Raw genomic sequence first — 11,737 nt, 5'->3', positions numbered from 1 at the left:
CATGAATCCTACCCACAATCCTCCACTGCAGTCACATGACAAACAGCCAAACACAGCAGAATGCTACAATATGCATTCTCTGTTCCCTGACAACTAAATATCACCTACATTATGTCATCAAACTATTGCACACCAACAAATGTATTCAAGCAAAAGAAACCAGACAACTTATGTTTTATTTCCACCATGTCTTGTCCTCTCCTTGAAAAGTGAAGCAAGGTGTAGGCGGGGTTACTTATGCAAATAAGCCCACCTTACATCTTCCCATAACTAAGTTATGAGAGTAAAATTTACCAAGGTTTTCCTCATTACTTTAAAATTTGTCTGTGCAAAGTGAAGTGACACAATGAGGGAACTCAGACTGGTTCAAGTTGATTCATAAAAGATTATGCAATCATTTATTTACACAAATTGAACAAAATCATAAATTACACCTGATTGTGAGTTTCCTACTAAGAGTCTAAGTAAATATGATAAAACCCGCGTCCGAATTTCTTTCACATTCACCCAGATTACTTATATAGACAGTAAACATCAGGCTGATGTTATAACCAAACAATTTACTGGCACTTTCACTTAGAGTTGGCAAGGATAAAGGGTAAGAAAAGGTAAGAAATTTAAGGGTTAGTGTTTCTGCTTTTATTTTTGAAAATCTGTAGACAACCGTTTCAGCACGTCCTCTCTGCTCTCAGCTTCAACTTGACATGTCACCCACGAACATGTCAGCGTTACCTGGTGATGTCCGCTTAAGAACCCCTGGTATGGCTGTCTCACCACGACCCTCTAGGATGCTTGTCCAGCTGGTCCTTGGCGAAAAGGTGTCTTTCAGGTGACTGTTCGTCTGTTTCAGCCCGGCTAGAAAGATTCCAACTGTGGTTCCGGTCGTCTCTCAAAATAAAAGTCTCCCCTCAGGAGTCGAAAACACTTTAATGAGACGTATGTCTCCAGGTGGACATGAAGGCGGCTTGCCTCTGTCCCGGCCGTCAGGTTTTCCCTATTTGGCTGGATGGGTGAAACCTGAGGCCCAGCTGTTCTCCGGAGAGAATCAGCTCGTCTTCCCCTTTGGCATCCAGGAAGAACTCTGCCAATGTCTCTAAGGCGTCCGTGTTAGTCAGGGTCGGAGCCTCAGATAAGCCCTCAGTCAGAAAGGAAAAGAAAAGATAAGAGAGTTGCCAGACGCCAGTCAAGGTCACTGCTCTGTAGCTGTTTTAAACAGACATTATAATAATATCTTCTCTGCTTCTTTCTGCTGGACTGTAAAAGAAACCACTGTGAAACATTTATAATGATTAATTAACACCTGTTTAAATAATCATTCTGAACCTGTGTCCAGATAAATGTAAGATTTTCTTAAGAAAACTCAAAATTATATTACTGATGTTTCAGTAAAATAAAACAGTGATTTACTGTATATAAAAACACAATGAAAACATGGTGATGATTTTCTGTGATTTTACACTATTCATTAATCTATTTTAGGCACGATAAAAGAATAGAAGTGATTCTTTCTTTCTTTGTGACATGTCATTATTGTGATTAACAGATGCATAAACATTCTTAGTTAAACAACCAATGAATCACAAACAGAACAGATTGTTTCTGTTTAATATCTGATTAGGAGAACTGAAGTCCTCCACCACAGGTTGAAATGACCCATCATGGCCTAAAATAAAGTTCAGTGTTCCTGCCTTCTCTCAGGCCTGTCCGAGACCTGTTTGAGGCAGTAACTCCTGTTTCTTCACTCGAGGTGACCCCTACAAAGGGAATGAGGAGCAGCAGCCTTTGTGTGTGCATGCACCCTCAATTTTAGCCCAGAAGAGTAGAAGTTACTTAATATATTCATGTTTATGTGCTGTCCAGAAAAAACACTTAAATATAACTGGTAACATAATATTAGCATTTAATTTTTTTCTACAGTAATATTGATATATAATATAATGCAAATTTTTTATCAAGTAAATTCTAGTAATTTAGAAATTTTGATATTTTTTTTTGTAAAATTTAAAAGAATAATTAAATAAATGTTACTACACCCAAAAATCTGTTTTTTCAGTGTAGAGGAACTGGTGGATAGGGGATCCCTGTTCCTGGTGTATAGGGGTGTGCCTGAATAAGTTGAAAGGCGAACAGGGTGCTGTGAACCAAAGTAGCCGGGCATGTGGGGCACCATAGCCTTTTTTTTTCACTTCAGTAGAAAATGAAACCAAATATTTTTAGTTTATTTAGTTTATTTATTTCTTCATCATCAGTGACTTTTATTAAGTGAGGAGAAAATAGGGAAAGAGAGAAAAACAGAGAGAGAAGTAATTAGAAAGATTGAAATAGCGATTAGAAGTAAATTAAATATGCACCAAGAAAACACAGGACCACACACCCAACATTTGTCCGCTCACCTGAAAAATAAATGGATAAATACATAGAAGGCATATATAAATATATACATATACCCATACATATATTAAGATATACATACATACATGCCTACATTCATAAATATTGTCAGTATATACACACAGACATATTTACACACTCAGTGACCAGTCAGAACCCCCCGGATCAGAGCACCTGTTTGTGAGCAGTTGTGAACATGCGTGTATATACAAGATTTCTCCAATGGAGTATTTAATAGTGACTGTGGAGGACCGAGACCCAACCCCCAAGACACGAGGCAGACATAGGGAAGACCAGAGCCCAAGGGCCCGAGAGGGATCCCAAGCACAGAGCCCCAAGGGGCACCCGCACGGGAAAATCCACCCACCCACCCTCCAGATCAGACCATAGGGGAGAACAGGGAGAGTCCCCCCAGCGACCACACGCACAGCCCCCCGAGGCCAGCAGCGACAAACTCATGGGCCCCACTGGCACCCGCCATACCAGAGCAGATCCAGGAAAGGGCACAGAGGTCCGGGCCCCCAGGGCGCACCACCTCCAAGCCAAAGCCCGACAGGGCCAGAGGCCCCGAGCCCCAGCAGGTAGTCACCAGGACAGGCCGGCACACACCCCAGCGCCCAGCCCCAGACCCTGAGAACCACCAGCACACCGGCGGCCAGCCGCACACCCCACCGGGGGACCGAGTAGCAGCGGGCCCCCAGATAAACCAGCAGGAGGGGCAGCCCAGACCCCAGCCTGACAAATACCCAAACAAAACAAAAAACAACTGGGTTTTGTTTTTACCCAAACAAAACCCAGGCACCATCAACACTCGTCAGCCGTCTACCCCCGGTAGATGGAAAGTTGACAAGTACTTTTAAAACTGAGCAGACAAGGGACTGGCCCCCCAGTACCCAGCATTAAAAGGGGTACTAAAATATCTGCCTGTGGCACATTGGACACAGATGTTGCAGGTGGCCTGTCTGGTTGGAACCAGGCTGGATGGGCCAGCAGTACAGTAACTGGAACAACCATTACTCTGTTCTCGGGACCTGATACCTATGTGTCGGGCTCTGGGCAATCGGAGAGTTTAGTGCCTTGGGGCTCAGTGACAGTGAGGACTTCTTGCCTCTGCTGTTGCTGGGTCTGCAGGGAATACTCAGTGCATGGTTAGCCCTTTGACTGCACCCCACTGGGGAGTGGCCAGGGCCTCACAAATGCTGGGGTTTTCAGGTGATGAGGACACTGGCATGTTGTTGGGGAGTAGTATGTTCCACATTGGGAATATCATGCAAATGTCTGGAGCAGCTCTCAGAGCGCTATTTAAAAAAGGATAACCCAGCTGCTTTTAAAACGAGATTGCAGGTCAAAATTTACACTGAACCAAAACATAAATAAAGCACTTTTGATTTTGCTCCCATTTTTTTTGAGCTGAACTTAAAGATCTAAGACTTTTTGTATATACACAATAAACCTTCCTTCAGAAATTTGTGTATATCTGTGTTAGGGGGCACTTCTCCTTTTCAGATATGTAGGAGTTTTTGGGTATATTCTAAAAATGGATAATTTGTGAATATGCAGTATATATAAATATATTATATTCATATATATTATTCCTCGAGGCACCACGCTCTTTAATTCGGTCCAGGATTGACCCAGGAAAGAGACGAAAAACTGTAACTTAATTGTAATCAGTCTCAGAATAAATTTACCTAAAATGATTTTATAAGTTCTTGTCTTATCAGAACCAATAATACTTTCATCAAGACACAAAAATGAGATTAACTTATGTTGGCACGTTCTCCATGAGCCATTTATTTACAGATTAAATGTATTTACAACTATGGCGAGTAATGAATAAGTGATGACATGTTGAACCAGGTAAAAACTGAAAGAGTTTACAATCACGAGTGAATAAACAAACAAACAGACAAATAAACAAACAAACAAACAGATAAACATAAAGTAAACACTGAGAGGTGAGTTTTGCTTTTAGCTGTGGATTTAACTAAGGAATCCTAGTTAAATTAGGTCAAAAAAGTGTTTAGTTTACCAAATCTCATACAAAGATAAAAACCAAATTTATGTCTGAGCACCTGTGTGTCACCAGGACAAATGTTCACTTTTACGCTTTTGTTCTGCTGATGGCGGTACCAGGAGGAGGCGTCGGCTAACCAAAGGATCTTAGGTGACATTCCCCAAAACTGCTTCAGTGTAGTGGCCGGTCAGACACTCAGGATGTCTGTTCAGCTGCTGGTCCTTCAGTCAGAAAGGTGGGGAATGAGCTGATGACAGCGGGGTCTGGTCCTTCAGGTGGCAGCAAGACTTCTTAATTTGATTTCCACTTTGTAGAGAAAATGAGCTAAAACAACGCATGAATTACCATTAGGTTAGTTGACTTCTATAAAATCAAACTCAGATATTGAGCCGATATGAAACGGAAGCTATTCGATCAATCAGCGGAAGATGCAGACTGGCACCATCCTGCCCAGCCCATGGGGAGGGGCTGGCAGGGAGGCCTCTGCCAAACTCCTGGAAAGCATTCACTGGACCCAAAGGAAAAAAACCAACTAACCAGCTAACTGTCAATCTTGGAAGCTGCACTAACTTTTAAAACCTCTGTTATGGGTGGAGTCAAGGTTTTAAGTTGGCCAATGAAAATATTACACCCTATACAAGAAAGTTTTTAACAAATCAAATGTTTTGGAGGGAAAACCACTTCAGAACAAAGAAAAAGGGAGTGTTTTAGTTTAGTTATCTTGCATCTAATTAAAGGGTGAGACATCTGTTTACCTCAGTAAAATAAGAATGTCACATTTAGTTAAAATTCAAGGCCTAAGGTTTCTAAGGGTTAAATCATGGAATAAAACACAGTTTAAAATCATGAAATAAAAGAAACATCTTCTTAGGAAAACACTTCATCAAAAAAAACCCCACAGTTAGCTTCAATGGGTTTTTGTTCTTTCTGTAAAAGGAAAGTAAATTCACATTTATTTGATATAAAAACAGACAATTGTATAAAAACATTCAATCTGGTTCCTTCTTTTTTTCACATTTAATGAAGAATGTAAGTTCCTTTGTTTCAGTCATTGAAGAGTCTGGTTAAAGGTGTTTATGGCCCTACCCCCTTTGAAGAAGAACAGGCAGGCAGTCCTTATGGGGGGCGGAAGCACAGAACTTGTGGCAATCCTTATCTATTAACATCAAGGCGTCAGGAAGTCTGGTGGGTTTGTATAAGAGATGCTAATTCGAAACACAAAGGAAGGTTCCATGCAAAGTCCTTAGAATGGTCCGAAGTTAAAGTGGATTTTGTTACTTTCTTTGAGCAGTCACAAGAACCAGTTAAATCTAATCTGAAATGATTAATTATATGCAGGAAAATGCTACAGATATAATCCATCCCACCTCACATGTGTGGTATATCAAGATGCTGATTAGGTGAATGGTTTGCTAATGTCAACGTTGTGGATCTAGCAGCCCATGGTAACGGCAAGGTTATTGTATAGGCAGGTGTATGTCATGGACATCAAACACAGGTGCATTTCATAGATGGCATTTTGAATGCACAAAGACACCGTTACGAGATCCTGAGGCCCTTTGTGCCATTCATCGATGACCATAACCTCATGTTGCAGCATGATAATGCATAGCCTCACATTGCAAGGATCGGTACACAATTCCTGGAAGCTGAAAACATCCTAGTTCTTGCATGGCCAGCATACTCAGACATGTCACCCATTGAGTATGTTTGGGATGCTCTGAATCGAGAACTACACGACGGTGTGTTCCAGTTCCTGCCATTATCCATCAACTTCACACAGCCATTAAAGAGGAGTGGACCAACACTCAACAGGCCACAATCAACAACCTGATCTTCTCTTTGAAGATGTGTTGCACTAGGTGAGGCAAATGTTGGTCACACCAGATACTGACTGGTTTTTAGACTCCCCCAATAAAGCAAAACAGCCCATTTCAGAGCGGTCTTTTATTGTGGCCAGCTTAACGCACACCTGTGCAATAATCATGTTGTCTAATCAACATCTTGATATGCCACAGCTGCGAGGTGGGATGGATTATCTCTACAAAGTGTCCCCTAATAGAGATTTACACAAAATTCTGAATAATGTTCGAAGGAAGTTTATTGTGTACATAGAAAAAGTCTTAGCTCTTTGAGTTCAGCTCATGAAAAATGTTGCATGATGTTAATTCTTGGAGTAAGTACTCTCAGTTACTACCAGTCTCACGCAGCAACCCCAGCTTCAAATTACTCTGCTCCTGCCGTGGTTAACAGAGCAGGATGGAATTTTTCCTCTAACGTTTATGACACTGTCTCACTAAAATAAATCTCCTATAAATGATTTTACATATTTTTTCAACATTAATTATTCACAATTCTTGGCAATTATCCAAATATGCTAATTAGATGAGGACATAATTTAGCAGCTTTTAGAACAGCCAATAGTGAGCTGGCAACTGATGTTAAAAAACTCACTTCAAACTCAGATCAAAACTTGACAACCATGAAAACTACAACTGCAACTCTGCAAATATTTCTATTACTGCTACTACTACTATTACTGCTACTGCTACTACTACTATTACTGCTACTACTACTATTACTGCTACTACTGTTATGATTGGTGTCTGTAATAATGTTTTATTTTAGTTTCTGTCGTGTCATCCGTTTCCTTCCTCCTGTCTGCCTTTGCTCCAGCCCCGCCCACTCTCACCTGCTCCTCGTGTTTCTCTCCCAGGTGTTTCCTGTTTGTGCTCGTTAGTCTCACCTTTAAATTCTGTGTTTTGTCTTCACTTCCCTGTCGGATCATTGTTCTGTACTGTCCTGCCCTACCAAGCCTTGTGAGTTTTTTGAGCTGCCCTGTCAGCACTTTTTGTTTAGATAAATTTTGATTTTTGGTTCTTTTGAAACTGCCTGCATCATGGGTTCATTCCAGCCTGAAAATCTTGACACTACTATAAATATTACTATTACTACTACTACTACTACTACTACTACTACTACTGCTACTACTATTACTACTATTACTACTACTACTACTACTACTACTACTACTACTGCTACTACTACTAGTATTACTACTACTACTATTACCACTACTAAAACTACTACAAATACAACGATTCCTATAATATTACTATTATTACTACTGCTGCTACTACTACTATTAAAATATTACTACTACTATTAAGAAGTAGTAGTATTACTGCTACTACTATTATTACTTCTACTACTATCAACACTACTAAAACTACTACAAATACAACTATTCCTATAATATTACTAGTACTACTACTACTACTACTACTACTACTACTGCTACTACTATTACAACTAATACTACTACTGCTACTGTTATTTTACTACTACTATTACTACTTTTCTAGTACTTTCACTACTACTATTAATACTACTACTACTAGTATTACAACTACTACTTTTACTACTATTGCTTCTTCTGCTACTACTACAACTACTACTTCTTCTCCTACTACTACTATTACAACTACTACTTTTACTACTACTACTTTTACTACTGTTGCTACTATGGCTACTACTGTTGCAACTACTTATCCTACATAACTATTACTATCACTAGTACTACTACAACTATGACTACTACTGTTACTACTACTATCACTACTTCTACTATTACTAATACTGTTATTACTATTAGTACTACTATAAAAACTACTGCTACTACTATTACAACTATTTCTACTACCATTACTATTACTACTACCATTACAACCACTAAGAATATTGTTACTACTGAAACTACTACTACTTCTACTCCTATTATTACTTCTACTATTACAACTACTTTCATTATCAGTACTGAGGGTGGCTGTGGAAGAGTGGTCAGATGAGTCGTCCTGTAATCCAGTGTTTCCCAACCTTTATAGACTTGTGTACCCCCTGAGCCATTTTGTCATACCACTAATACCCCCTCTGTCAAACGTCGTGATTCTCCAAAATTATAATGTACAACAGCTGATTATTAAAGGAAAATTATTTAACCCCCTAGGACATTTAATGTTCAGGTATTTTATTCTTCTTTTATTTCTTTTCAAATTAAACATAAAGATAAATATGTTGCCTTGAAAGTGCATAAATAATTAAATAAACAACCTAGATAATGGCAGGTGCAGGAAGCAGAAGTTTCCAAAATACATCAGATACCCAAAATGAGCAAATTATTTGAGATTCCGCGTTTTACTGGACTCCATTTTTTTTTGTCAATTTTGTGATTCTGTTTGCATTTACTGCATTGCAGAAATCATAGGGCTCTACAAATCTCAGTCCTGTTTTTTTGTTTTTTACACACCTGGGAAATTTTTCTATGTACCCCTGGTTGGGAATCTGCTGTAATCGGTGGGTTGCAGGTTCGATCCATTTTACCATTTCTACAACTGTTATTACAGCTATTACTGCTACTACTACTACTACTACTACTACTACTACTACTACTACTACTACTACTACTATCACTATTACTGCTACTATTGTTATTACTACTACTACAACTAATACTACAATTTCTAGTACTACTATTATTATAACTTTCACTACTATTTTTGCTACCACAATTACTCCTACTGCTACTACTAATTCTACTGTTACTACAAATATAACTACTACTTCTACTATTAATACTACTACTATTAGTACTATTACTACTACTACATTATTACTACAATTACTAATATTACTACTACTACTGTTAATAGTTTTACTGCTATAACTACTGCTACTAATGCTATTACTACTACTAGTACTTCTACTATTACTACTACTAATATTGCTACTAGTACTATTACTACTACTGCTACTATCATTAATATTAATAGTGTTACTACTATGGGGCAACACAGTGACTCAGTTGGTAGAGCTGATGCGTCTAAGCAAGAAGGTCGCCGGTTCAAATCTTAACCCGGGGACCTTTCTGGGTAGAGTTTGCATGTTCTCTCCGGGTACTCCGGCTTCCTCCCACAGACCAAAAACATGACTGTTAGGTTAAGTGGTAACACTAAATTGTCCCTAGGTGTGGGTGAGAGTGGTTGTTTGTCTCGTTTGTCTCTGTGTCCCTGTGATGGACTGGAGACCTGTCCAGGGTGTACCCCGCCCCACAGTGACTGCTGGGTATGGGCACCAGTGACCCACATGACCCTGAAAGGAAGAAGTGGTGTAATGTTGTATAAAGTATCACAAAGCGATACTTGAGTAAAAGAACAAGTATTTTACTAAAATGTTACTTTGGTAAAAGTTAAAATCTCCTTTAGGAATATAACTTGAGTAAACGTCTTAAAGTATGTGATATTTGTTGTAGTTAAGTATTAAAAGTCAAAGTATTGATTTAAAATGAGCAGTTAGATTTTCTGTAAGGACATTTATTAGGAGGTGACCTCCCCAAAAACTGCAGAAATGACTGTTGTATTAAAAGAATGAATGGATGTTAAATTTAGGATGCACTAGTCCAGCTGTTTCAGTTTATATACATATATCAAGGCTGCACAAAGCTTTTCCCCAAAATGAAAATCTATCTGAGGGCTGCGGCCAAATGTAAGAATATAATTCATGAAATACAAATACTTCTTAAGTACAGTCCTTTTATTTGAATGATTCTGTCCTGCTGGAGTGTGACATGATTTGTTTGTGTACAAACTAATACACTATCAAAGTTTTATATATTTATACTTCTCATTCAACCACAGTTAAATTCACTCTATCTAGGAGGCTCAGTTTATATGGATAGTTTTTATTTTTTACAACAACAAGCTGCAATGAAAACAAGTAAAAATGAAGTAAAAGGAACGACTTACTACTTTTTGCATTTTTTAAAAAATGTAAGTAGTAGAAAGTACATCTAATTGTGTGAAAATGTAAGAAGTAGAAGTAAAAAGTAGACTGAAAAATAATTACTCAAGTAAAGTACAGATACCCAAAAATTCTACTTAAATACAGTAACAAACTATTTGTACTTAGTTACTTTACAACTCAGATGATGGATGGATGGAGTATTACTACTATTACTACTGCTACTAATGCTATTACTACTAGTAGTACTTCTACTATTATTACTACTACTACTATTACCACTAATAATAATAATAAATGTTGGTTTCTTCTTTAGATTAATCTTTTTATGTACAGTGCCCTGAGACAATGTATGTTGTGACTTGGTGCTCTATAAATAAACTGAAATGAATTGAATTGAACATTAATAGTATTACTACCATTACTACTGCTTTTAATACTATCTCTACTACTAGTACTACTACTGCTACTATTGCAACTATTAATATTAATAATACTAATAAAACTATTTATAGTACTACTAGTACTACTACTATTGACAGTACTACTATTATTACTACTACCATTACTAATTTGCTACTACTATTACAACTACTTCTACAATATTTTAATAATATTAATACTACTACAACTACTATTACTGTTACTACTACTATTAATACTTCTACTACTACTATTACTACTACTACTACTATTACAACTACTACTTTTACTAGAATTGTCACTACTACTACAACATTACTACTACTGCGTCTACTATTACAGCGACTTCTACTACATTACTACTGCTAGTACTACTACAACTACTTATACTGTTACTACTACTATTACTACTTCTACTACTACTGCTATTACTATTACAACTACTTCTACTATTAATATTGATATTACTAGTTCTACTACAACTACTGCTTCTATTGCTTCTACTACTATTACAACTACTACTAATACTACTAATATTATTTTTACTACTGCTACTAATGCCAATATTACTACTACCGTACTATAAGTTTAAATCTAAAATACATAAATAAACCCTAAAGGTAAAATCTAATGAACCAATAAAATAAACAAAAAAAAAAAAAAACAACAACATATATTTAGGTAAATTTTAATGTTACATTGTTGATTTATTATTTAAAAAAGGCTGCAAAAATGGTAAAAGTCAAGAGACTACTATTAACTTCTTATCATTTTCACTCAAATCACTTCAGTGGAAGTGATTAATGTTGACTGCTATAATGAAAAATGAACTAAAAAACATTGACTTTAAGTTGATCATAATAAACACAAATGTTCAGTTTATAACGATTATAGGAACATAAAAAGCATTCATGGCGTTGGATTCAAAGATACATTTTTTATAATTTAAACTGGTTACTTCTGACACTGTTTAGTGGGTGGGGCTTAGGAACTGATTGACAGTTCCTGCTTAGTGGCTGTGCTCCGCTCCTACTGGGACCTCTTGCCTGAAAGTGCCTTGTGTGCCATCGCAGAGCTCTGTGCCCAGCCCTCATTATCTTTATCTGTGCA

Source organism: Austrofundulus limnaeus, unplaced genomic scaffold, assembly GCF_001266775.1.
Source record: "Austrofundulus limnaeus strain Quisiro unplaced genomic scaffold, Austrofundulus_limnaeus-1.0 Scaffold2024, whole genome shotgun sequence".
NCBI lineage: Eukaryota > Metazoa > Chordata > Actinopteri > Cyprinodontiformes > Rivulidae > Austrofundulus > Austrofundulus limnaeus.
This window is presented reverse-complemented; position numbering follows the sequence as displayed.